This window comes from Rhinolophus sinicus, chromosome 6 (genome assembly GCF_057876585.1).
Source record: "Rhinolophus sinicus isolate RSI-liver-muscle chromosome 6, RSI-T2T, whole genome shotgun sequence".
NCBI classification, from domain to species: domain Eukaryota; kingdom Metazoa; phylum Chordata; class Mammalia; order Chiroptera; family Rhinolophidae; genus Rhinolophus; species Rhinolophus sinicus.
The window spans coordinates 19,323,033-19,349,801 of record NC_142506.1 but is presented as its reverse complement, the minus strand read 5'-3'; positions in this window follow the sequence as shown (position 1 = coordinate 19,349,801).

The window sequence follows — 26,769 nt, the reverse complement described above, 5'->3', positions numbered from 1 at the left end:
CTCAATTTCTTTTAAAAATATCTTATAGTTTTCAGTATATAGGTCTTTTGCATCCTTGGTTAAGTTTATTCCTAGGTGTTTTATTCTTTCTGTTGCAATTGCAAAAGGACTTATTATTTTTTATTTCTTTTTCTGAGATTTCATTGTTAATATATGGAATGCAATGGACTTTTGTACGTTGATTATTTTTAAGATTTTATTGGGGAAGGGGAACAGGACTTTATTGGGGAACAGTGTGTACTTCCAGGACTTTTTTCCAAGTCAAGTTGTTGTCCTTTCAATCTTAGTTGTGGAAGGTGCTGTTCAGCTTCAAGTTGTTGTCCTTTCAGTCTTAGTTGTGGAGGGTGCAGCTCAGCTCCAGGTTCAGTTGTCATTGCTAATTGCAGAGGGCACAGCCCACCATCCCTTGCGGGGCTCGAGGAATTGAACTGGCAACCTTGTGGTTGAGAGCCCACTGGCCCATGTGGGAATCGAACAGGCAGCCTTCGGAGCTAGGAGCATGGAGCTCTAACTGCCTGAGCCACAGGACTGGCCCCTGTACGTTGATTTTATAGCCAGCAACTTTACTGTATTCTTTTATTTTTTTTCTAATAGTTTTTTGGTAGCATCTTTGGGGTTTTCTATATATAGCATCATGTCATCTGCAACAAGTGACAACTTCTTCATTCCCAATTTGGATGCCTCTTATTTCTTTGTCTTGTCTGGTTGCTCTGTCTAGGACTTCCAATACTATGTTGAAAAGCAGAGGTGATAGGGGACAGCCCTGTCGTGTTCCTGAATGTAGAGCAAAGGGCTTCAGTTTTTCACCATTAATTATGATATTAGCTGAGGGTTTGTCATATATGAACTTTATTATGTTAAGGTATTTTCCTTCTATACCCATTATATTAAGTATTTTGATTATAAGTGGATGTTGTATCTTGTCAAACACTTTTTCTGCATCTATTGATATAATCATATGATTTTTGTCTTTTATTTTGTTTATGTTGTATATCAATTTACATATGTTGAACCATTCTTGTGCCCCTGATATGAACCTTACTTGGTCATGATGTATAATCTTTTTAATGCATTGTTGCATTAGATTTGCTTGAATTTTGTTTAGTGCCCTTTGATAGATGATTGCGTAAAGAAGATGTGGAATATGTACACAATGGAATACTATACTGCCATAAGAAAAGATGAAATAGTGCCATTCACAACAACATGGATGGATCTTGAGATTATTATGCTAAGTGAAATAAATCAGACAGAAAAAGTAGAGAACCTTATGATTTCATTGACATGTGGTATCTAAAACTAAAAACAACAAAGGAGCAAGACAAACAAATGAAGAAACAAAAACTCATAGACACAGACCATAGTTTAATGGTTATCAGAGAGTGAGGGGGGAAGGGGTGATAGAACAGGGTAAAAAGGATCAAATATATGGTGATGGAAGGAGAACTACTCTGGTTGGTGAGCACACAATGTGATATATAGATGATGTAATACAGAATTGTACACCTGAAACCTACGTAACTTTACTAACAATTGTCACCCCAATAAACTTTAATTTAAAAAAAGAATAAGTTCCATTAATTCTCAAATAAATGCAGAAATTTGCAGGCAAAATTCATTCCAGTGTTTCAAAACATATTCTAACATGCCTCACCTGTAAGAAATGACTGTTACAAAATAAAATAAAATATATTATAATTCTCAGACCAAGTTTGAGATACCTGAGTGTTTAGGGCTACAAAATAAACTACTGGAAAAGAGCACAATAAAAATGGTTTCATTAACTTTAGAAACTATCCAGGAAATAAGACAAAAGAAGGCAGCACTGAAAGCCACAAGAAATCCGTCTTCTGCTTGATAAAGTAGTAACACGAGGTCATATTGTGTTGGGTCAGGGGCGGCATGCTGATTTATGACCACCACTAAGTAAAAGGCAACACGGATATGTTTATCCACACTGATTCTGATTTAGAGCCACCAGATGTTGTTGGCACCTTTTACCATGAGATTTGGTTCATTTAGTCAAACGATTAGTAGAAAAGCACATGCTAGAGTGAATCTACTATCCTGTAAGCAAAGCTGAGGCAATGATGGAGCAAAATAGCTTATCCACAGAAGTCAGTGGGAAGTTATATTCTGTCACCTCTCTTCATTAATCTGTACACATGACTGCTTGGAGAGACAGTGAGTTGATTAGGTCTGCAGCACCATCAAAATGCAGACACTCATCACTGCTTCTCATTTTCATATGACCCAGATGGTGTAGCTGCTTGACTGCAATTTCCCTTTATATGTGTTTTTAATAGGTTCCTTTTTTAGATATTGACTTTGCACCCTCTTATGGATATTTAAAGCCAAGCTGAATTAACTTCTCTTTTAACACCAACTTGAAGTAACCACATATTGAAAAATATATATACTTGTATATATTTTTAAAAGACATTATTTTCTAGTTACCGCTGTGACAAAATTAATAGTTAGCTGGTTTCTGCAATGTCCTAAGGAAGTATAATTGACATTCATTCCCAGTATATAATTAAAGACATGGAAGCAAAATTTCACTTCATGAAAGAGTCAAATAAAATTGAAGAAATAAGACTGAATCTTAGACAGGATCTTACTATTAATTTAATCCAGTCAACCAGTTTTAGAAGTGAGAACACAGAAGAGAAGAGGATTTAAATTATTTGACAGAGGTTACGCAGGGAATGAATAGATTCTCTTATGTTTCTGCCTTACCTTCTTGCTCAGAACTTATAATTAATTGTCCTAGATATCAGTTGGGGCACCCCTGTGCCTTGAAACTTGGTACCTTGAATTCACTTCATGTGAATTTCTTCTCCATAAAGTCTGCAAGTTCCCAAAAGTAAGGCCATCTCTCTAGTGTGTGCATCTCTGGATAAATGTTATTTGTGAGAACCCTGTTCATATGAGCAATCTGATTAAAAATGTGTTAGAAAAGTCATGAATTTCTCTGATGTATCGTGATAAAGGTTTGGAATAAAGAGTAGAGAAATGATACTTACATGGTTGTTTATTGTCCAATCAATACATGTGAAGATTCTTCACAGTGTTCAGACCACATTTTTTCTTCTATTCATATGAGTCCAGGAAACATGTTTGTATTGTTAAATGTGCCCTTCCTGGTTAACTTAATTTATTCCTCTATAAAGAAGCAATAATCTTACAACTCACAGTGCTATGACTCTTTAGAACCTATTCATACTGAAACAAGGTAGATATTTTTGCTTCTGCACTTCCCTAATACCATTTATTTAATGACACTTACATCGTTCCTTATAATTCTGCATCAGCCATCATGCTGCCTGTGAATTCTGATTTCCACTGATTCTCTCAAATGTTGTTATTGTGCGTCACTGAAGATAACCATAAGTGCAGGAAAATATGAATGTTAATTGTTTTCTGGTCATGTTAAAATCTATTCTAACTTTCCTAACATAAATGTAGAACAACATATCATCGAACCATGATTTCTCTTGAAATCTTTAGGCTATCATTGTTGTTTCTAGAATATAATATCCTTAATGCTGATGACATAGCAGCTTTCTATATACCACCACTAGCAAAAAGTTTTGGTGAAAAGCTGATGAGAAGAACAAGAAGAACAGTTGTATTGTGCCTGTATCTCACCTGGCATGTCATAAGGCTAACAAAGGAGAAGATGAAATAACCACATCAGTTGTGAAAAAGAGAGTATATTCATTAAAATAGTCTATTGACATTGCAGAGCTCTCATAGGAAATATGATGGTCACCCTTGAACTACTGCCTGAGAAATGGTGTGGATTTTTTAAAAAGGGTATATTTGTAAGTGAGGTCTGATGGGAAAATGGAATGAGCATTTGGACTAAATAAATATATGTATAATAATGTGCATGTCCACAGTTCTTTGCAGCCACACTCACTTATACGAGGTGAGATTAAAAACTGTGATTTTTAAAAAAAATTTACTACAGTAAAAGACACATTGCTATTAATCCTCCTCAAAATATTTCCTCTTGTTTGAACATACTTATCCCATCGTTCTTACTACTTTCTGAAGCAGGTCTGGAAGTCCTCTTTCGTGAGTGTCTTTAGTTGCACTGTCATGGCTGCCTCAATGTCCTGAGTCATTTTGACTTAGGGGAAGAGCCAAAAGGTGTATGGTGCCAGATCCGGTGAATAATGTGGATGAGGACACATCATAATGTTTTTATTTGACAGAAATTGCCGTATACCAGAAACAATGTGTGATATGGAGCATTACCATGAGGTAAAATGAAGACACTTATGAAAGAGGACTTCCAGAACTGCATCCGAAAGTGGCAAGAACGATGGGATAAGTGTGTTCAAAGCAAGGGGAAAGTATTTTGAAGAGGATTAATGACAACGTGTCTTACTGTGATATTTTTTTATTGAAACATTCACTGTATGTTTTGATCGTGTTGTGTAGCATTCACAATGTCCCATGAACACAGAATTCCAGTAGACTTAAAACAAAACATGGGAATTCAGCAAGACACAAAGCAAATATGAGGCCAGAGTGAAATATGTATGACTTATTAAATGGGACAGTGGCAGCCATGAGACGCCAAACTTTCTTCTCAAACTAGAACTTGCTTTGAATGTAGAAAGAAGGCAGTGGTATTCTAAAATCACTAGTATCTGTACAATTCTATCATATCTTTATTACTAATTTTATTTCCCTGTATTAGCCAACTACTTACCTGAGAATGATGACTTAGAAAGGAAAGAGAAAAATAGGGTGATCAATAGCTTCTTTCTTTTCAGTCTTTCTTACTCATTGGTAAGGTGAAGGTGGAGAGTATTAGTAGAATTGGAGCATATTAGGAAGTGATATAAATAGTTGAAATGATTTTCTAAAGTTCTTCCACTCTTCTGATAAGAATGAAATATAATAGCATGCACAAACTATACAATATCAATTGTGTAATTTCAGTGTTTATGCACATGATTTAAATGCTGTTATATTTGCATTATAACTAGCTATCACAAAGTAAAAATGGACAGTAAAACTTATGTAATGATTTAAAATTTAAATTTGTTCAAATTTTACAATATAAAAATTCTTAAAACTATTTACTTAGAATGACATTAATTCACAAAAACTTAACCTTTTCAGAGGCTAGCAGAGGAAGTAAGATAAAAAGCTTTATGTTTAGGTGTTTTTAATAACCCTTTTTCCTGATTTTGAACAAGAGATATGTATTTTTATTTTGCACTGTGTTCACAGATTGAGCAGCTAACCTTGCTGGGGGGAATAAAACGAAAGATTTTTCAGGCCATATGGAATCATTTGAACAACTGCATTAAAATTCACCTTTATTCTGAAATCAGTAGTAAACATGAGAGTTTTGAGGGAAAAATGACAGAATCTGATTTATGTTTTAAGAAAATTATCTATCTGCTTAGAATAATTATTTTAGGGGCAAGAATGAAAGCAGGGAAACCAATTTAGGAGCCTGTTACAGTAATTCACGCATGGAATGGTCGTGGCTGGAACTGTGTGATATGAGTAAGGGAGGCGAGAGATTGTCAAAATCTCCGTGTGTTGTAGGTAGTAAGCACTATGGACTATCTAACTGGATGAAGTTGTCAAAGGGGAGATCAATGAAACTTCAAGGATGTTGGCCCAAGCAAATGGAAACATACAGGTGCAAATTACCAAGACCTAAAGACTGATAGAGAAGTGGGTTTTATTTTTATATTTTGTGGGATCATGGGATGTCAGCCACTCTTCTGTGATCATGATAAGTTTGTGATATCCCTTAGCTACACAAGAGGGGATATCTAGTAAGCAGATGGATATTGAGTCTGGATTTGGGAGGTCTGGAGAAGAGGTATACCTCTGTGGACCATTAGCCCACAGATTGTGTTTAATTCCATGGGGCTGAAGAAAATTACCAAGGAGAGAGTGTATGTACCAAAGAAAAGAGGCTTAAGGAGTAATCCCTGGACCTCTCAAAGACAAGGCAGATAAGGAGGAAACAGCTAGAAAGGTAAAAATAAAACCAAGAAGTTGATGTCTCTAAAGCCAAAAAAAAAAAAAAAAAAAAATGAGGCGGTGATTTTTCTGTTTTTTCTCACCTCAAGAGCAAAAGTGTGAGTTAATCACATTCATCAGCACATTATCAGGATTGCGCTTCGAAAATTCCTATTGTTTAATTCGTTTATTACTTTCATTTTCATTACCTCACTTTAATTCTCTTTGCTGCAATAATATGTGTATATTTTACATGTTGTTCTTTCTGTGTATTGTCAGTGGGTATTAATTATTTGTTTTCATTGTGTTTTTAACATGAACACAATTATGTAAATGAGGAGTTCTGCATCTTATTCAATCTATTACTTTTTTTGATAAGCTTTATACTTTGAAGACCTGGCCATCTTAAATGTACATCTTGCCCATTGTTTCCTAATTGCTGTATTGTCCTTCATGATGTGCTTTGTCAAAGAAAAATTGCACTGGACAGAGTTAAAAAGGAAAAGAAAACCTTACTCAAGACTATTGCAATGGAAGTCAAACTTGTGCAATAAAAGAGAAAGATTAAACTCAACTCCCCTGAAACAAAGGCAGGAGAGTTTTTAAGACTTGGAGTGAGCTTGTGGAAAAGTACTGGAGGACATTAAAGGGAGATTGATAGTGCAATTAGGTCATCTGTGTTTATTAATTGTCCCTTCTCTAAGTTAGTCTCCTATACTTTCACAGAGACTGGGAGATTGGGGCATTCTAATTTCTTTTTATTTTTTGGTTTTTAATTAAAGTTTATTGGGGTAACAGTGGTTAGTAAAGTTACATAGGTTTCAGGTGTGCAATTCTGTAATACATCATCTATATATCACATTGTGTGTTCACCACCCAGAGTCAGTTCTCCTTCCATCACCATATATGTCATCCCTTTTACCCTCATCTACCACCCTTCTCCTCCCTTACCCTCTGGTAACCACTAAACTATGGTCTGTGTCTATGAGTTTTTGTTTCTTCATTTGTCTTGCTCCTTTGTTGTTTTCTTTCCTGATGACTACGTTTCAGGGGGATAGCTCCTCAAGTGTCCTGGAAAAGACATTTCTGGGTTGTAAAACTGGCAAAAGCGTAGGAGAAGATTTACATCTCAGAGGAGCAGAGAATTTACAATTGCAAGTTTTCTGAAGTAACTAATTTTACTAACCAGTGTTACCCCAGTAAATTTAAAGATTTTTTTTTAAAGCAGAAGGAAAAGGAAAAAGTAAATTTTAAACTGATTGAGTAAATAAAAAAGAAAATAATAATAAACACATTTTAAAAACTAAGGTAAACATTCTAAGAAAAGAGAGGTAAGAACCAAAAGGAAGAAATCTCTCTAAAGTTTAGTCAAACTAAGGAGAAAATAAAGGCTGCCTTGATCAGCATTCCCCACTTTTTGGTATGAATTTTTCAGAGACACATAGTAGGTTGCCTCCACCTTTATATACCATAAATAGTAGTGTCATAAGCACACTTGATTACTTATTCACACCCACCAGCAGTGAATGAGACGTCCTTCAACTTCACATTCCTCACGCTTTCCATTGCCTAGCTTGCTCTTTTACCTTTCTAATAAGTTTTTTGTTACATTTGTATTCATCTAAGTACTAAGAATTATTCGCATTTTTTGGCATGTGTGTTATCTCCCTGTGTTTTCTCTTCTATAAATTATCTGTCATAACTTTTGACCATTTTCTTTTCTATTGTGGTTATTTTGCTGTTGCCATTGTTATATATTTGCAGGGTTTTATTTATTTATTTATTTTTTATTTTGTTTTTAATCTTCTAGACTTTCACATTGGCAATTTTAGAAATAGAATATATCTTCCTCATTCTGTTTTCTAATTTTGTGTCAGGTGTCTTTATTGCAAAGAAATTCTTAACTTTCCTGTAATCTACCACAGATGATATATTTGCCTTGATGTGTTCTTTTCAGGTTTTTATGAAAAATTTCCCCATCCCTACGTCAAAAATATATACTATTCTGCATTTTCTTATGTTAGCTTTATAATATCCCCTTTAATGTTTCTTTCTTTGATCTATCTAGAATGTAACTATGGATGATTTTTTGGGGGGACGAATCGATATTTATTTTTCTCCATATAGTATGTAATTTATTCTATTTTATTATTGAGGTAACCATTCTTTTCTCTTTGTTTTGTGTTTTATTATATTATATCAGATTGCTGGATTTTCATGGATTTGTTTTTTAGCTGGCTATACTTGTTCCTAGTTCAATTATTTTTCCTTTCTCTAGTTCCATATTTGTAATATAATATTTTCTCTATGTCTTAACATCTAGTACCGACACAGCATAATTCTTCTCTTCATTCAGTTTTTCAAGGTTGACTTGGCCATTTTGGAATCTTAAATTCTTCATGTAAATTTAAAAATGTGTTCATAGCATTTCTCAAAAATTATAAAATGAGTTACTCTCTCTTTGCTTATTTCATAACTGTGACACTCTTTAAAAGAGCACTGATTAGTTGTTTTATAAAACGTATCTTAATTTGTTTTGTGCAGTGTTTTCTCATAATTGGAGTTGCTTGTAGGTTTCGCACTTTTGGCAAGAACACCACATAGATGATGTTGTATTTTTAGTGCATAATACTAAACAGTTATGAGACTGAGTTTTGTTATTACTGGCGATGTTTGTGTTGATCTTTTTGTTATTATCTACTCAATTCCCATACCGTAAACTCATTATGTCCCTCTTTGTAATTGATAAATATCTTGTGGGATATGGTTTAAGACTATACAATTCCTCTTTCTCCTCAACCTTTAAGCCACTAATTTTAGCATCCAGTGGTTAATTTGTCTACACTATCATGACTGTGAAATTTGCCTAATGATGATAATATCCTGTTCTTGATAATTGTTTCATAGCTATATAAAATTTTTACATTAGCAAAGTAGTGTAAGGAATACAAAGAAACTCTCAGTACTATTGTTGCAACTTTTCTGTAAATTTAGTTTAAAAATCAAAATAAATATAAAAGAAACCAGGATTTTATTTGGAATTATCTTAAATTTATAGGATAATCATTAGTTACTTTGAGGACAAGTAACCTCTGATAATTTAGCTGTCAGCTAATACCTTATATATTTTGTTGTCCTGTCCAGTAGCGTAATGCAATCATCTTTTAAGAATGAAGTGTTTCATGGATAAGAAATGGAGGACCTTTCTCAAATGCTATACTATGTCAAGAGAGGTGAGAATTTAGGTACAATTTTATTCAGCAATGTGGAGGTTATTGGTGGCTTTCTTTGAGAAGTTTCAGTGGACTAGTACGGTTGAAGCCTAATAAGGACACGTTCAATAGAGAATGGAGAGAGAGGAATTGAAAACAGCACACACACAATTATTTCAAGAAAAAATTGTGTAAAGGAAAAGAGAGTTACAGATCAGTAGCTGGAAAGCTACACAGATTTAAGATGTTTCTTTCTTCTGTTTTTTATTACAGCACAGAAGAAATGTAGCATGGCCGTATACTGATGGCAGTCATCCAGTCGAGAAAAAAACATTGATATGGGATATAAAGGACAGACTTAGTGGGAGCAAGTTCTTGAATAAGATTCAATATAAAAGTGGGAACTTGTCGAACTAAAGAAAGAAGAGTGAGATCTATTGTTGAGGGTTTATTTAAGCTATGTTGTTTAATCCTAGTTCATCCATGGAGTAAACAGATGCTTGATTTGGCAGTTTGGGGCTTTTTTTGGTTGGTTTGTTTTAAAGGAGCATACTAGAATAAGAGAGTGTTCAAATGCTTGAGGGTAAATGCCAGTAAATAATAATGATAGTTTATTTTTTAAAATTTAAGCTTGGAAAATGAGAAGTGAGAAGCTGACAGGGCTTAGGGACAGTGAAAAAGTGAGATCGCTGTATTATAAATCTTATAATGTCAGAGGTTTATGGCAATTGGAGTATTAGAAGGAAGGAGCTTTTCATACCTTTGATTTTTATTTATACAATTTATTTCCCTAATCATATGAACCAAGCTGCTACCCAGGAATGTAGAATCAATTGTAATTGGTTCTAGTTTAATAATAACAATTATTTTCAAGGTACTCTGGTATTTCATCTTCAGTCATGTTTTGTAGAAGATATTATCGGATAGATGATAAATAGGAAGAGAGATAGGTTGGTAAGTAGGTAGATAGAGAATGTATAAATAATGTGCATCACTCATATTTAAAATATTATATAGAAAAGGGCCTTTTTATAACTTTCAATAAATCTCTCTCCCCCCCCTCGCTTTCGCTCTTTCTCTCCCACACATTATGGAAGTGAATGTGCTTTATATCATTACAGACAATAACTATTATTTGACAGGCTTGTATCACTTGTATCCTTATAACAGAACTAAAATTTGATGAATACACACACAAACAGACACTTTAGAAGACATAGTTGTTCAACTGTTAATGTATTGGGGAATCATTCTGTTTTTCTGATATTTTCATATCTCTGGTATTGACATTACTTCCTTGCATGCAAAGTATATACTTAGCTGTCTTTCTGTGGCCCTCTCATTCTTATATATTGGCATGGCCAGTCTCTTAACATTTATAGCTATAGCTTTCATTAGGCCAATGCTAAGCACATGGGATGTGCTGAATATTTGTACACTGGATAAACAAATACAAGAGTAACATGAATCAATAGAAAGGGTGTACCCAGAAATATCCTAAAGAAATAATCTAAATATAATATGAAGTATCTTATGCTTATGAAACAGTAAGATATAATGAACTAATGATGGTCTTTTGCCTCACTAAATTACCTTTATTAAAGGTACAAATAATAGAGTTTTATGATAGTCTTCATGCTGCCAAGTCTTTCATTATTTGAGGTAGTATCAAATTAGCAATTAGACAATTCTACTAACAACTTGAATAGAAACAAAGGGATTTGCTTTACAAAGTATGTAACAGTGACCAGTAGTGTTAAAACAGTGTTCAAATCCTGCTGTGATTGATAATAGTTGTTTTTAGTTTTGGTTGGTTCTTGCCCCACTTAATCCTTGAAGTGTTTGTTTTAAAGTTAATGTGGTTACTCTGAAATGTTAGGATCCTGTCTCATCATGTTAAAGATTTGTTATTCCAAAGGTAGGCCAGGAAATCATTCAAAAATGTGTACCAAAAAAAGTTATGTGCCTGTATGTTCCTAAGTAGGATATAGTCATAGAGTTAGCAGGGACCAGCGAGAACAAATTCTTCATGACACAGTAAAGACTCTGAATGTTTGGCCATGAAGTTTCTATCGTAAGGAGACATAAAATGGAGGAAAAAAAATAATAAGTATCTTAAGAAGCTGAATATCTACATATTTGACAGATTAGGTAAATATATACAATCTAGAAAATAATGATGATAGATAATAGTGACCTCTCACCAAAAATTTGCTGTGAGCAAGTAAATAAAATATTTTTTTTCAGTTTTATCAAGATATAATTGACATACATCACTGTATAGGTTTAAGATGTACAGAACAATAATTTGACTTCCATATAATGTGACATGATTACTGCAGTAAGTTTTATTAGTATCTATCATTTCATATAGACATAATAAAAAGAAAAAAAAGTTGTAATTCCTTTTGATGAGAACTCTTAGGATTTACTCTCTTAACTTTCCTATATCTCACCCAGCAATGTCAACTGCCGTCATCATGCTGTACATCATGCTGCCCTAGTAGTTATTTATCTTGTAACTGAAAGTTTGTACCTTTCGACCGCCTTCTTCCAATTCCCCTTCACCCATCCCTGGTAACCAGTAATCTCATCTCTTTTTCTATGTGTTTTTGTTGTTGGTGGTGGTGGTATGGTTTTATAGATTCCACATATAAATGAAATCATACAGTATTTGTCTTTCTCTATATGACTTATTGCACTTAGCATAAACCCTCAAGTTCCATTCATATTGTCACAAATGGAAAAGTTTCCTTTTTTCCTTTCCGTTGTGATCAAAAGATAGAGTGAATGCTGCTGCCGAGTTTCATCCAACAGAAAGGCTGGGATCTTCAATACCTGAAGTAGAGCATCGAAACTTAGTAACAGTGTGTGACAAGTTTCAACTTGTTTGGTGCAATCAGTTGGGAGTGAGCAAAAGTTAAGAGAAGGTGTGTTTTAAAGCGTGCTGTAAATCATCCTCCATCATGACAATGCTCCATGTCACACATTGTTTCTGGTATACGGCAATTTCTGTCAAATAAAAACATTATGGTGTGTCCTCATTTACTTCATTCACTGGATATGGCACCATGCAACTTCTGGCTCTTCTCCAAAAAAATGTATGAACATTTTAAGAAAAGAAAAAATTATCTTAAATCACGCTGCTGGTAACCACTTTGAGCACCTCTTGTAATTGCAGAAGTCAAACTTGACTTGTATTCATCTTTTGTTTTTGGTATATATTGAGTATTCCAATTTTATACAGTTTTTTTTTTCTTTTCTAAAATGAGTATACATTTTTTGACGCCCTCTGTGTGTGTGTGTGTGTGTGTGTGTGTGTGTGTGTGTGTGTGTGTATCTCACAACTTCTACATCCATCCACCCATCAATGGAATGACATATTTTCTTATGTTTCACATGTCATGAGTATGAAAATTTTGTCATAATGGTAGAAATAAGGAGACTGTGACTTAGGAGGTGTTAAATCAGTGATACTTGATAACGTATGGAGGGCAAGCACCATATTGTAAAATATTTTTAAATTTTGTCAGCTGGTTGTTAAAACATTAATGGCTTGAAATCAGCCATAAGAATATTAACACCTAGGAAATTTGTGAATGATTTTGACCTTCACTCCGTATCTCACCCTACTCAGTTGTCAAAAATTTACCAGCACAGAATTGAAGTTATTCATAAATGCAAGGACCTAATACCATGTTTCCCCGAAAGTGAGACCTAACTGGAAAATAAGCCCTAGCATGATTTTTCAGGATGACATATTTAAATAATAAATACATAGATCCCTTGAACATAAGCCATAATGCATCTTTTGGAGCAAAAATTAATATAAAACATGGTCTTATTTTCAGGGAAACATGGTAGTAAGTGACAGACTTATGATATGAAAATACCCTCCAGAAGCTGATGCTCTTAAATAGTGTTTATCGTCAATCTTAGCAAACCACTGGGACTGTGTTTGTCTATAGATAGGAAACTGAAAGTTCAGAGTCTTTTAAAAGCAGAACCAAAGCCATCAGTGATCATTTTAGTTCAAAGATAAGTTGTCCAATGTCTTAATCTTGAGAATGATGAAGTGGAAGTACACATAGTTCAAAAGACACGATTGAAATCTTAATGTGGGTTAGGTATGATTTTAATTCCATCTTACAAACAACTGTCAAAATGATCTCCCTAAAAAAAGAAATCTACTAACTCCCATTCCAAAACTCTTACACATCTTCTAATTTTTTTATACATTGAATTCTAAGATTTTTTTTTGTAAATACACATATAGTACAGCATGGCACACACTGTTCTTAATCTGGAAGTCTAAAGCTTGCCAACTTTGTTAATTTGGTTATCTATGTATTTATTGTTTAAATATGTCAGGCTTAGCTTCATATCTTACATTCTAGCAACAAAAATCATTAAGTTACTAGTAACGTTCATGCTATCACCACCTAAAGTGATTCTCTGCTACTGCCATTTTCTAAGTTCTGTTACTTTTCAAAATAATAATTCTATTAGTATTTTTTTTTTAACTTTGAGCCCTCATAGTAATATTTTCCTATGTTTAACATTGTCATTACTGCTTGGCGATTTTACTATCCATTGATACATCTCCCCACGTCCCTCTTACCCTTACTAATGGTGTAACCACAGCATTTAGGCCTCTACTGGACACGTGGCAGGCACTGAATATGTAATTTCTGGATGAATAAATTAATGGATGGAAGAGTGAATCCAAGAAATACCTCTTACAAAAATCCTAAAATATAATATAAAGAGTATTTTTAAAAAACTAAGGTATGATGAAATGAACTACTGACTTGTCTTTTGACTACAGTTTGTTATTCTCTGTGAAAGAGAAACAACCAACTGTAATGGTTTCTTTTACATCTATTATATGGGAATAAGAAAGAACCACAAGCTGACTTTATAGAAAGAGTAGGGACAATCCAAATCAGAACACTAAGGAAGAGATTGTTTTTTTGTTTTTGTTTTTTTAATTTCTTCAGTGTTAATTTGAGGTGTGAGAAAGCCACATTTATGACAAGGAATATGACATGAAATATGGCATGAAAAGAAATATGACATAACAAGGAATATGGCATACATTATATTTTATTTCTATTGTTCAAGAATTTCTATGACATTAGGATTAGAAATTCAGGGGATTGGATAGAGCAGACAACCAAAATAATCTATGTGAACAAAGGATCATTTAGAAATAAGAACTTGGAAAAAGAAGCAACAGGGAAAGAATTAAGAAACCTGGGGGGAAGGAAAATAAGTTTTTCTGTGTTGTTTCTGTTTTGTTTTAATAGCCAAAAGCAGCTACTATTTAAAGTGACTGCCAAGGGAATAGCCCTTCACTTTAGAACTCTTCTTCCAATTACTCCTATGGAGCCACCTGCCACATGGCTCCCTAAGGAGCAGCTGTCCTTAGGGAATGGACTGCTTGATTAGGTATAGATTTCTTGTTATGGTAATTAAGTCAATTACCTCTTCCCCAGCTCTTTTATGAAATTCACTCTTGGCAAAAGAATAGAGGTGGATATTTAATGCAGGCTAAAGTTTTCATTGATCTTTCTGAAAATAATACTACAGATGGGTAAACATTTTCATTTTGTGTACTGTCAAAGTGGGACATGCTCTGCAAAGCAATGCAGTATTCAAATTATCTTAAAATTTTAATTGTTTTCGTCACCAAATGTTTTCACCAGTGATAATGGTAGGATGTAGATGAGAACGGTGATAGAGATATGGTCAAGGTCAAAAAAGGGATCTATATCAGAAAGGGAGAATTATGGTAGAAAAGATAGATCAATTCATTAAGACAAAAGAAAAACATTAACATTAAATACCCTGCTAAGCAATACAACAGACTGACATGGTGACTCTTAGACAAGAATAGCCGCATAGAAAATTTTCTTACTAGTTCTTTCACCTTAATTAAACACTTTTTGCCTTATTTCTAAAATGCAAATAACATACATTCTGCCTCAGGGTCTTTGCATTTAATGCTCCGCCTTTCTGGGATGCTCTTCCCCAGTTTTAGGCATGGGTTAATTATTTTATTCAGAACTTGGCTCAAATTTTACTTTTTTAGAAGAGGACCTTCCTAACCACTCAAAGCCCTTTGAAAAATGTATCATAAATTATAGATTTCAACTGTCTGTCTAAATATCAATGACGATATCCAGAATTTCTATTGATTTGCTGCTACAATTCATATATTAATAAGACTGTTCTGATATCCAATTCTTTCTTTGGTTTTAGATATAAAACTCAAGATATGCTTCTTTTTTTTGAATAAATTTTGTAGTTAAGCATATAATTACTGTGTGCATAAATTATTTGCTCATAACTGTGGCAAGCTATATAATTTTCAATTTTCATGGGTCCTTAGCACATTGCAATCTAACAGTATTTGTTGACTTTCCCATTAAATTCACCATCAATAGCCATTTTAGAATATCACTGCCATATTTCTTCTTGATCTGAGAAGCATCACTTCAGTTCACACTGTTTGACTTCAATATTAAGAATGAGCTTACACAATTAAAAACCATGATTTATATACTATTAATATATGTATGTGTACCATATATTATTATGTGCACACATATCATATATACTATCAATTGGATTTACTATAGTACAAATTGAATATTGTGACTGAATATTATCTATCTATCTATCTATCTATCTATCTATCTATCTATCTATCTATCTATCGATCTTTCTATCATCGTCTATTGTCCATCTACCTATCATATCTCTTGAATGGATCTAGTGAATCTTTTGCCATCATGAAATCGTTTCCTTTAATTATATTGATTAAAAATTGTTTTGCCCTTGCATGACAATATGTTAAGACCTTCATCAAGGATTGTACCTCTGATGGCCAAACCTCTTTGATCATTGTCAAATAAATGTATTGCTTCACCATTGGTACTATATTAACAAATAAATTTTTTACTGAACACCATATTAGACGCATGTAAAATATATCATTGTTTTTTACTCCCAAAGGGTTCTCTTACATTATCTTCATTTTAGGCTATGTAGAGAATGTTTTATCTGCTCTTTGCAATATATGTGTACGTCAGATGACTCCTAAATCTATGTTTTCATAATATATGGTTGATTAAGGATTGCTTATATAAATATTCTTATTCATTATCCTTTTAGTATTTTGTGATTTCTTTCCTTTTAGGCTGTCTCAGCATTTATGTTCTACTTTCGGCTACTCTTTCAATACCCTTATTCTTCAGTACATATCAATTTTGTATGCTTTATGTTTGCATCTATTTCATATCTCAAAGAGCAAACTGTCAAGTTACTCAAAATGGCTCATTTCCTTAACTAAATAAAATGCATGGCAAACATGGAATTCTCTTTTTTTGCATTTGGTTCTGCATTTGGTTTGCATTAAAATCCTATAATGACTATATTATACATCCAGAAAATGCAAATATCACCCCACAACAATAGGCTGTAAAAAAGAGGAAAAGGCAACTGACATACTAAACTGTTACAGAGAGATAAAATAAAATGTTATCAATACATGTGCTAAACTTTGAAAGAGAGTCATAGACTCAAACATATTTATAATTTTTTTTATCAGTTTCAGGTATACGAAACAATGTAATACTTAGACATTTATCATTTAATACCTCACAAAGTGATAGCCCCCTCCCCCAATCTACTACCCCTGACATTGCATGCAGCCGTTACATTTCCACTGTCTCTATTCCTTATGCTGTACTCCACTTATTGTGACAATATATATATATATATATATATATATATATATATATATATATATATATATATATATATAAATTATAGTTGACATTCATTGTTATTCAGCTTCAGTTTCAGGTGTACAGTGCAGTGATCAGGCACCTACACTGTCCCTGAAGTGGTCTCCCTAATAAGACTAGTGTCCATCAGAAACCCTACAAAATCTTTACAACATTATTGATTATATTCCCCAAACTGACTTTCGTGTCCCAGTGGCAATCTTGTGGTTACCAATCATGCTTTTAATCCCTTCAGCTTCTCCCTCATCCCTGACCCCCTCCAATCTAGCAACCCTTAGTTTTTCCTCTATATCTCTGAGACTGTTTCTGATTAGTTTGTTCGTTTATTCTTTTCTTTAGATTCCACATATAAGTGAGATCATATGGTATTTGTCTTTCTCTTTCTGACTTATTTCATTTAGCATAATGATCTCTAGGTCCATCCATATCATTGCAGATGGTAAGATTTCATTCTTCTTTATGGCTGTGTAATACTCCCTTGTATAAATGTACCCACTCAACTCCAAAAAAACAACCCAATTAAAACATGGGCAGAGGACATGAAGAGACATTTTTCTAAAGAGGACATACACATGGCAAACAGACATATGAAAAAATTCTCAACCTCACTAATCATTAGAGAAATGCAAATAAAATTAACAGTGAGGTACCACTTCACCCCAGTCAAAATGGCTGTCATCAATAAATCAACAAACAACAAGTGCTGGCGAGGAAGTGGAGAAAAGAGAACCCTTGTGCACTGTTGGCGGGATTGCAGATTGGTGCAGCCACTATGGAAATTAGTATGGAGGTATCTCCTAAAACTAGTAATGGAATTACTTTATGACCCAGCAGTTCCACTCCTGAGCATCTATGCAGAGAAATCCAAAACACTAATTTGAAAAAATGTATGCACCCCTGTTTATTGCAGCACTATACACAATAGCTAAGACATGGAAACAACCGATATGCCCTTTGATAGACAACTGGATTAAAAAACTGTGGTACATATTTATAATTATTAACGGTACAGATCTACTTTTAAAAATTAATATGCTAATATTAGTTTATATGGTATTATAATTTTTTATATCTGATAAAAAGCTAAAAAATATCAGGTTGGTTGTTTCTCATTAATTATTTCTGTACACTTCCACATGTCTTTCCTCACAACAAGTATACTATAGTGAATTTACATAAAGTGCTTTAGTTATATTTAATTCCATCTCTGATATAAAGATCACACAATAATTTACATGATACAAAATGAAAGTCTTGGAACTTGTGTTTCATAATAATATTTCTAAAACTAATACAATCCCCATCATTCATGTTTGCAAAACAGCCACAAACTGTAATAGTTCAGGGGACAGTCCTAATAAATCAGAAAACATATGACCACTTGGAAATCGCTGTTTAATTCCACAGACATAATAACAAAATGTCCTCCATTACCAAAACACTAATTATCCAGCTACAATGTCCAAAAAACCCAACATCATACTTTCTTATAGTTAAGTTTGGAGAATTTACTAAAAATACAGGCGAAGTCGTCCAGTCTCATTTGAGTCTTCACTATGTTAATGAGTTTAGTTTGGTATTACTATTAAAGTTGAATGAACAGTGTTACTCCGTTTTTATTTATGCCATAGTAACAAGGAATCCCCAAATCTTGGTGAATTATGCCCATAAAGTTTATTTTTCATTGACATCACATGTTGAGTGCAGGTCTGCTTTTCCATGTGTCTTCTCAAATCTGTGGAGGTGGGTAACGGTTCCCAAAGCAGAGGGGAAGCAAAATTGCATAAACATGTGAAGGCTTTTAACCTTCTTCTCAGGAGTGGCATATGCCATTGCAGCTCATATTTATTGGCCAAAGCTAGTCACATGGTCAATGCTGATCACCATGTGGCATAGAAGAATGATACAATTTATTTGACATAAACATGTTGATTTGACACATTTATATACTGTAATATGATTGTCACTATAGTAATAGCACCATTATCATGTCACATAATTATTTCTTTTTCTGTGTGTGGTGGGATTAAGATCTAGTCTCTTAGCAAGTTTCATGATTATACTACAATATTGTCGTCTATATTCACTAGACTGCATTAAACTCTGGAATGCTTTTTGTCTATTAGTTGCAAATTTATTCTCTAAAGCTTTCCTATACCCCCACACCCCAGCCCAAAATGATCATTTTACTCTATTTTTACAAGTTTGGCTTTTTTTAGATTCCACATATAGGTGATATCATACAGAATTTGTCTTTCTTTTTCTGACTTATCTCACTTAGCATAATGTATTCAAGGTCATCCATGTTGTAACAAATGGCAATATTTCCTTCTTTCTCATAGCTAACTGATATTCCATTATGATGTATAATATATAATGTATACATATATAACATGTATACTTTATACATACATACAAACATATATGTGTGTATATATGTATAAAGTATACATGATATATGTATGTATACATATATGTGTACACACATGCGCACACACATATATATGGGGGTGCAAAAAAAATGTGTAGAAGTGGACACTTTAGTCAATGTTGCTCAAGCAGTAGTTCACTGTAATCAAAATTGTCTGAGTACTGATGCACTTTGAGCACCTCTTGTAATTGCAGAGTCAAACAAGACTTGTATTAATCTTTTGTTATTGGTATATATTGAATATTACTATTTTAACAGTTGTCCTTTCTTAAAATGTGTATTCAGTTTTTTGGCACCCTCTGTGTATATTGCCTTCCTCAGTGCTAATATGGCTTTGTTTAAAGCCATATTATCCTCTTTATCGTTAATTTGTTAATGGGCCCTTAGGTTGTTTCTCTGTACCTTGGCTATTGTGAATACAATATGCTGCAATAAACACGGAGTGCACATATCTCTTTGATTATCTGTTTTCATTGCCTTGGGGTAAATACCTAATACCTGAAAATGGAATTGCTGGATCATATGATAGCTCTAGTTTGAATTTTTTGAGACATGTCGATATTGCTTTCCACAGTGACAACAATGTACATTCCCACCAGTGGTTTACAAGGGTTCCCTTTTCGCCACATCATCACCACACTTGTTATCGCTTGTCTAGATGACAGCCATTTTAATAGGTATGAGATGATATCTCATTATATTTTATTTGTATTTTGCTGATGATTAGTGATGTTGAGCACCTTTTCATGTACTTGTTGGTCATTTGAATGTCTTTTTGGAGAAATGTCTATTTAGTTCTTCTTCCCATTTTTTAATCAGAATGTTTATATTATTTTTGTTATTGAGTTGTATGAGTTCTTTATATTTTGGATATTAATCCCTTATCCAATATATGGTGTGCAAATATTTTCTTACATTCTGTAGGTTATATTTTCTTTTTTCATATACCTCCAGTGGCTCTCTCTCTCTCTCTCTCTCTCTCTCTCTCTCTTTCTCTCTCTCTCTCTGTCTATCTATCTATATCTATATCTATACATATATATACATATATATATACATATATAATTTATTAATTCCAAAATCCATGTATGGTGGATATCCAGTTAAATATTTGAATCTCTGTTCTCTGTTTAAACACTTAAGTTTAATTAGAACAGCTGAACTCTTCATAATGCTGTGCTATAAATTCTTCCAAAAATAAATATTTCATAATAGTGATCAAATCCATTGTTACCAAAAGTGACTTGCACTGAATATTTTCTACATGGATATGTAGATCTATTCCTCTTTACCCACTATTGGTCCTAGGAGTTGAACCAGGAAATATTCTATCAATGGGGTCTGTTGCCCTCTAACTTCCATTCTGGTTTGGTCAGTGGGAAGCACCATCAAGAGATAAACGGTTAGACGGGAGCAAAGTTGGCTTATTTTCTGCAGAGATCTTTTACTGTTGTGCCACTGCATGGTAGCTCTCTTCCTGATCAGAGGTAACAACTCTTAACAGGTTGCCTTCTCCAAACACTTCTTTCTATTTCCTAGTAACCACTGTTCTCTTGGAAATTTTGGCATAGCAATGGTAACGCCTCCTAACTATGACTAGCTCTGGGGCCTTTATGATCTTGGATTAGCAGTTTTCATCAACACTGCCCAAAACTTTACAAACTCAAACTTAATTAAATTTTCCCAAATCACCTGTTTTGACTCCCTTCTGATCCTCGATGATACATTTATTGACAATTGAATGATGCCTCACTTATTTTTTTAATCAGCTATGTGTGATTATAAAAAGAAATAGAACATATTGTTGAAAATCCATTCTCTATCTTCTAGATTTCTGTTATCCCAATTCCAGCACTGCCCCCTAACAAGTTCCACAGAGAGTATATGAAAATGTAATACCATATAGTAGTGTAACACTGTATATTACTCATTCTGTGGATAACCCTGTGCTTCTGTCTCAGAGACATTTTATAAACATAATTCACTAAGATCTCTTTGCTTATTTCAGAAGAAAAAGGAGAAATTAATGAGAAGGAAAAGATGTTTATGGAGTATATTAGGTACTATGTTTGACACTTTTCAAACGCTATTTTGTTAACCTACATTTTTGCTCAGGGAAATCTTTATTCAGCAAGTGCAATGTACTTCTGAAAGTAAGTGAAGATACAAAGAAAAAGGATTAATTTGTTTATTGATTTCACTTCGAAATGTAAAAAGCCCTTCAAACCTTACGGTAAATTCTTGTTGAAGCTACACCGAAAATGGACCATCAAGCACAATTATTGCTCTTATTCCTATTGACATGCACCATGAAGACTAGTAATTTAGGACACCTTCAAGGTCACTAAGAGAGAAAATGATTTCATTAAAGCTATCAAACTTATCTTAACCATTTTGTTTCTCATTATACTCTAACATACTCTTTAACCAAAATAAAACTAAAATTTGACTTAACTCTAAATGTGTTTACCAGCAGCAGATAATTCTTAAGAAATGCAACCAACACACAATACTTTTCCAAATGTCCAGTAATATGTGAAAAAGAAGTGCTATTAGGGAAATGAATAAAATTAAAGAAAAATAGATGGCATGGTCCATACAATATTTCTCATTGTAGTCATAAAATTTAAGGGAATCAACCTAAATTTTATATATTCTTCTCCTACTACATGGTTTTAAATGATACTAAACAAGGGAATTAGACTCTCTGATATAGATTTCTCAATCAAATTTAATGTGAATCTGGTTGAAATGATAAAAGAAGTGCTAAATACATAGAAAAGTGTTCATTTGATGTGTTTATTCTTTTCATTGGCACTAATTCATTTTTATTTTACCACTTTTTTCTCTTTGTTTTTACTTCAAGTATCTTTCAAACTACAAATATGAAATGATTGCAAAACACAAAGGAAAATTACATATTCTTACCTTAAATCATAAAATCCCTGCAGGGTGCCTGACCATTCAGTTGGTTTGGTCCTTCCTAGCAAGAACAGTTTTAAAACAAGAAATAATTCTGGATAATATATGTCCAGAGTGTTTTGTATTACAAAGTGGAAGTTGTGAATCACAGAAATGGTATATAAACATGGATAAAAATAAACCATCAAGCTGCATATCTACATTAACCAGATTGCCATCTGTGATTAGGCTTGAGTCCTTCAAAACAGACTCACTTGTATACAAGCAGGTGTTGGTGTTTGAAGACCCAGGCAGTATTTGCTGAACACTCTTGATAATACTGCATTTAATGATAACCTACCCCTTTGATGGGTTTATATTTTTTAGAAAACACTTCGTAGTATTAGACAAGACCCTGGTTGGAGCATAGAAAGTCCCATTTTTCTAAATTCTTAAGTTCCATTTTGTTGCTGTGACTGCCATATTTAACCTTAAATTTGTAAGACCATAGTAGGTTGCATTTCTTTGGTATATTATGAAAATTAAAATGTGCCCATAGATTACAGATTAAGAGTGCATTAAAGTTTATTAGTAAATTTCATTTTTCCAAATTACCACCAAAAATATTCAAATGAAGAAATTATAAAAATATTTTCAAAATATTTTTGAAAAACAAAAATGTATTGGCCATTTAAGGAAATAATTATAACAATTCTTTACAGAGAATAAAATCTCTTTCAGAGGTTAAAAGCAGAGAGAATACTTACTTGATAACTCTTTCCATGAGGATTTACCTAATAATTTCAATCACCTTGGCTCAAAAGCCAGCTTACTTGGGACTTTGAAATGTAGTAGCATAGATGTTAAATATTCACTACTATTGCCTTTCCTAAATAAATGAATAAATAAGCAAATAAATAAGAACGTTACTCTGATATATAAAAAAGAGGCACTTAATACATTTACCTTTAGTTATTCGATGACTCATAAATAGACATTTTTTTCTTATTACTGATAATGTGAAATAAAAATGTATTCTCCCTAAGATGTTTTAAGGGCATATAATATCTAGAGAGCTGAATTATTTCAGAAAAGTTAAACTTAACACTCTTCAAGAATTTTCTTGTTGTTGGAACTATATATCACAGTTTATAGGTGTGACTACAGAATTATAATATTCAATCATATTGCAATTATTCAATTTAATACTCTGTGTTATTGTATTATTAAAGTTTTTAAAAGTTGTATACTCTAATCTCAAAGGAACTTGGAAAAGTTTAATAATTTAAAATTAAATGATTAAATTTTAAAAGAAAGCAGAATCACTCTAAGGAATTGAAAAATTTAGGGTCATTTGGCATTTTAGATGGGTTAATTAGCCGTTTAAAATTCCAACACTGACTCTTTTTTATTCTTTAGTGTTTATTCAGAATTCATTGTATTACACACACACAATCTCAAAAAATTAGTGCACTTTTCTGTGATGAATTTTTGCAGCAATTAATTTTAAAGGATTTTTTTACATGTATACGTTTTTTTAAAAAAATTGAAGTTTCATGGGGTGACAATTCTTAGTAAAGCTGTATAGGTTTCAACTGTACATTTCTGTAATACATCATCTATATATCACATTGTGTGTTCACCAACCAGAGTCAGTTCTCTTTCCATCGCCATATATTTGATCCCTCTTACCCTCATCTACCAGCCCCCTCCCCCCTTACCCTCTGGTAACCACTAAGCTATTGCCTGTGTCTATGAGTTTTTGTTTCTTCAGTTGTTTATCTTGTTATTGTATTGTTTTCAGTTTTATATACCACATATCAATGAAACCATATGGTTCTCCACTTTTTCTATCTGATTTATTTTGCTTAGCATAATAATCTCAAGATCCATCCATGTTGTCACAAATGGCACAATTTCATATTTTCTTATGGCAGAATAGTATTCCATTGTGAATAATACCACATCTTTTTTATCCAATCATCTATCGAAGGTCACTTTGGTTGTTCCCGTGTCTTGGCCACCACACATATAGCTGCAATGAACATTGGAACACAACATGTATACTTTTTAAAAACACATTGTAGTAGTATAGCAGATAATGACTACAAGTTCATTTTACAAAAGACATAAAAATTCCCTGTATAAATAGAAAAGTAGGTTATCAACTTCTACAAAATATGAAGAAAATGAAAGTATTGGAGAGTTATATACAAAAATACTAATACAACAATATTTTAGTCAGATTTGTATGAGTTTGCAAAATAACTAATAACGCACAGTTAATCACAAAACACTGGAGTAGCGTGAATGTCTTTATACAAGATACCTTTAAAATTACTTACTATATTTTAAAAGTGGATTATATCTACTTTTTATTCAAACTGAAGCAAATAATATAGTGGTTAGGAAAGCAATGTCTAAAGCTATTTTGGATCTATTGTCTTGTCGATCAGTTTCTACAAATTTCCCTATTCAGAAGACTTTTATACACATTCTGTGAATCTGCCTTTACCTCAGAATTTTATCGCTATTTAGTTCTGTGACTCACAGTCCCATTTCAATTGCTTTGTATCTAGATATTCTAAAATTTAAAATTTACCTGGATATTTAAATAGTCTAAATATTTGAAAATAAAACAATATAATGTAATAAGAATCCTAAACTCTTCTCATACTGGGGATAATACGTTTATTGTTATGTATTTCCTTATAAAATAAATATTAATCCAAGTGCAATAGCATATAAAACTGTAATATCAAACTGAGAAGCTGCATTGAAATGTGAAAAGCAGTATGAAATTTGTGATTTTTCTGATCTTTATTGTAATCAGCTATTTATTGAGTGCTTGTATCAGAGGGGAAGGGGTAGTGGGATGGTGTGATAATTTTGCATGGTGGCAGATGGTTACTAGACTTAATGTTGCAATTACATTATAAGGTATAGAAATGTCAAATCACTATACAGTGGTACCTCGGTTTTCGATCATAATCCATTCTGGAAGACCGTTCACGTTCTGAAATGTTCAAAAACTGAGGCAATATTTCCCCAAAGAAAGTAATGCAAAATGGATTAATCCGTTCCAGACCTTTAAAATCAACCCTTAAAACTGCAAATTTAGCATGAATTTTACTATCTAATGATACCATAGATCCATAAAATTTATGGCGTTCGTAAACCAAAATGTTCGTCAACAGAGACGTTTGAAAATCGAGGTACCACTGTATTATATACTTGAAACTAATATAATTTTATATGCCAACTATACTTCAATAAAAAAATAAAATAATGTCTCAATTGCCTAGAATAATATCTTTTCTCATAGTACATATATAATAAGCTTTGTTTGAATCTGTAGAAAACTTTTTCTAGAAATTATGGATAGATTAGTAAATAGCACTCATTCCCTTTTATTAGGGAAATTACTTAATTACTAAAGCAAAATATATGTATAAATTTAAAATAATTATGTATGTAAACTAGTCTTTGCTATTATGCTATATATTTCAGACTGAAGTTAATTCTGCTGTCTTTGAATGATTACAGAATTTTTTTGTACCATTTATGTTTTTCCTATATAAATCATATCTGAAACACACAGACATATGTGTGTGTATATATATATATATATATATATATATATAATTACTATATTCTATTGTAGACGCTCCTCCCAAATGCTTGGCATCAATTTAATACTCTGTTAATGTTTGTTGTATAACTGTTCAGTGGCAATGACAGTGATAGAAGAAACATGGGAAGAAAGCATCACAATTGCTTAGTAGAGGAACTCAAGCTGGGCCATGGAGACTGCCTGAAACTGGAAAAAAACTATTCACAGAATAAGTATAAAAATGTTCCAAAGAATAAAACAGCATGACAGAATAAAGGAAGCAGGTGTGCATGTGGCATGCTTGGGAAACGGTGATTACACACATCTGGATGAAATTAAGAGTACTAAAAGATAAACTGGGAGAAGTATTTCTGTTTATAACACTGTAATGCAAAAAGATGTTCAAATGATCATATTATAGATAAAGTCCGTGTACAGAAGTCTTATTCTTCTGATGAATGAACAGGGAGGGCACAGCCTGGACCTGGCAGAACTGCTCATAACCAGAGAAACTAAGCAATTGGATTCACTCATTAATTCCCAACTATTCTTTTCTGGCATGCATTAGAGAATGCAATGATTACGTAGCTGTACAATGTTAAAATCTGACAGCTCGCCTAAAAGATTTTCTAGTACTGTGTTTTTAACTGGTTCTGCTTCACCAGCTGGCAAAGGCCTCAGAAATCTCTCTAAAATATATCCATGCTCATATTTTCAAGTCATTAGTTTTTTGGTGAAAGTCATAATAAGCCCAGACCTCATGCTGAGGACATCTGCATCTGAACATCATAAAAG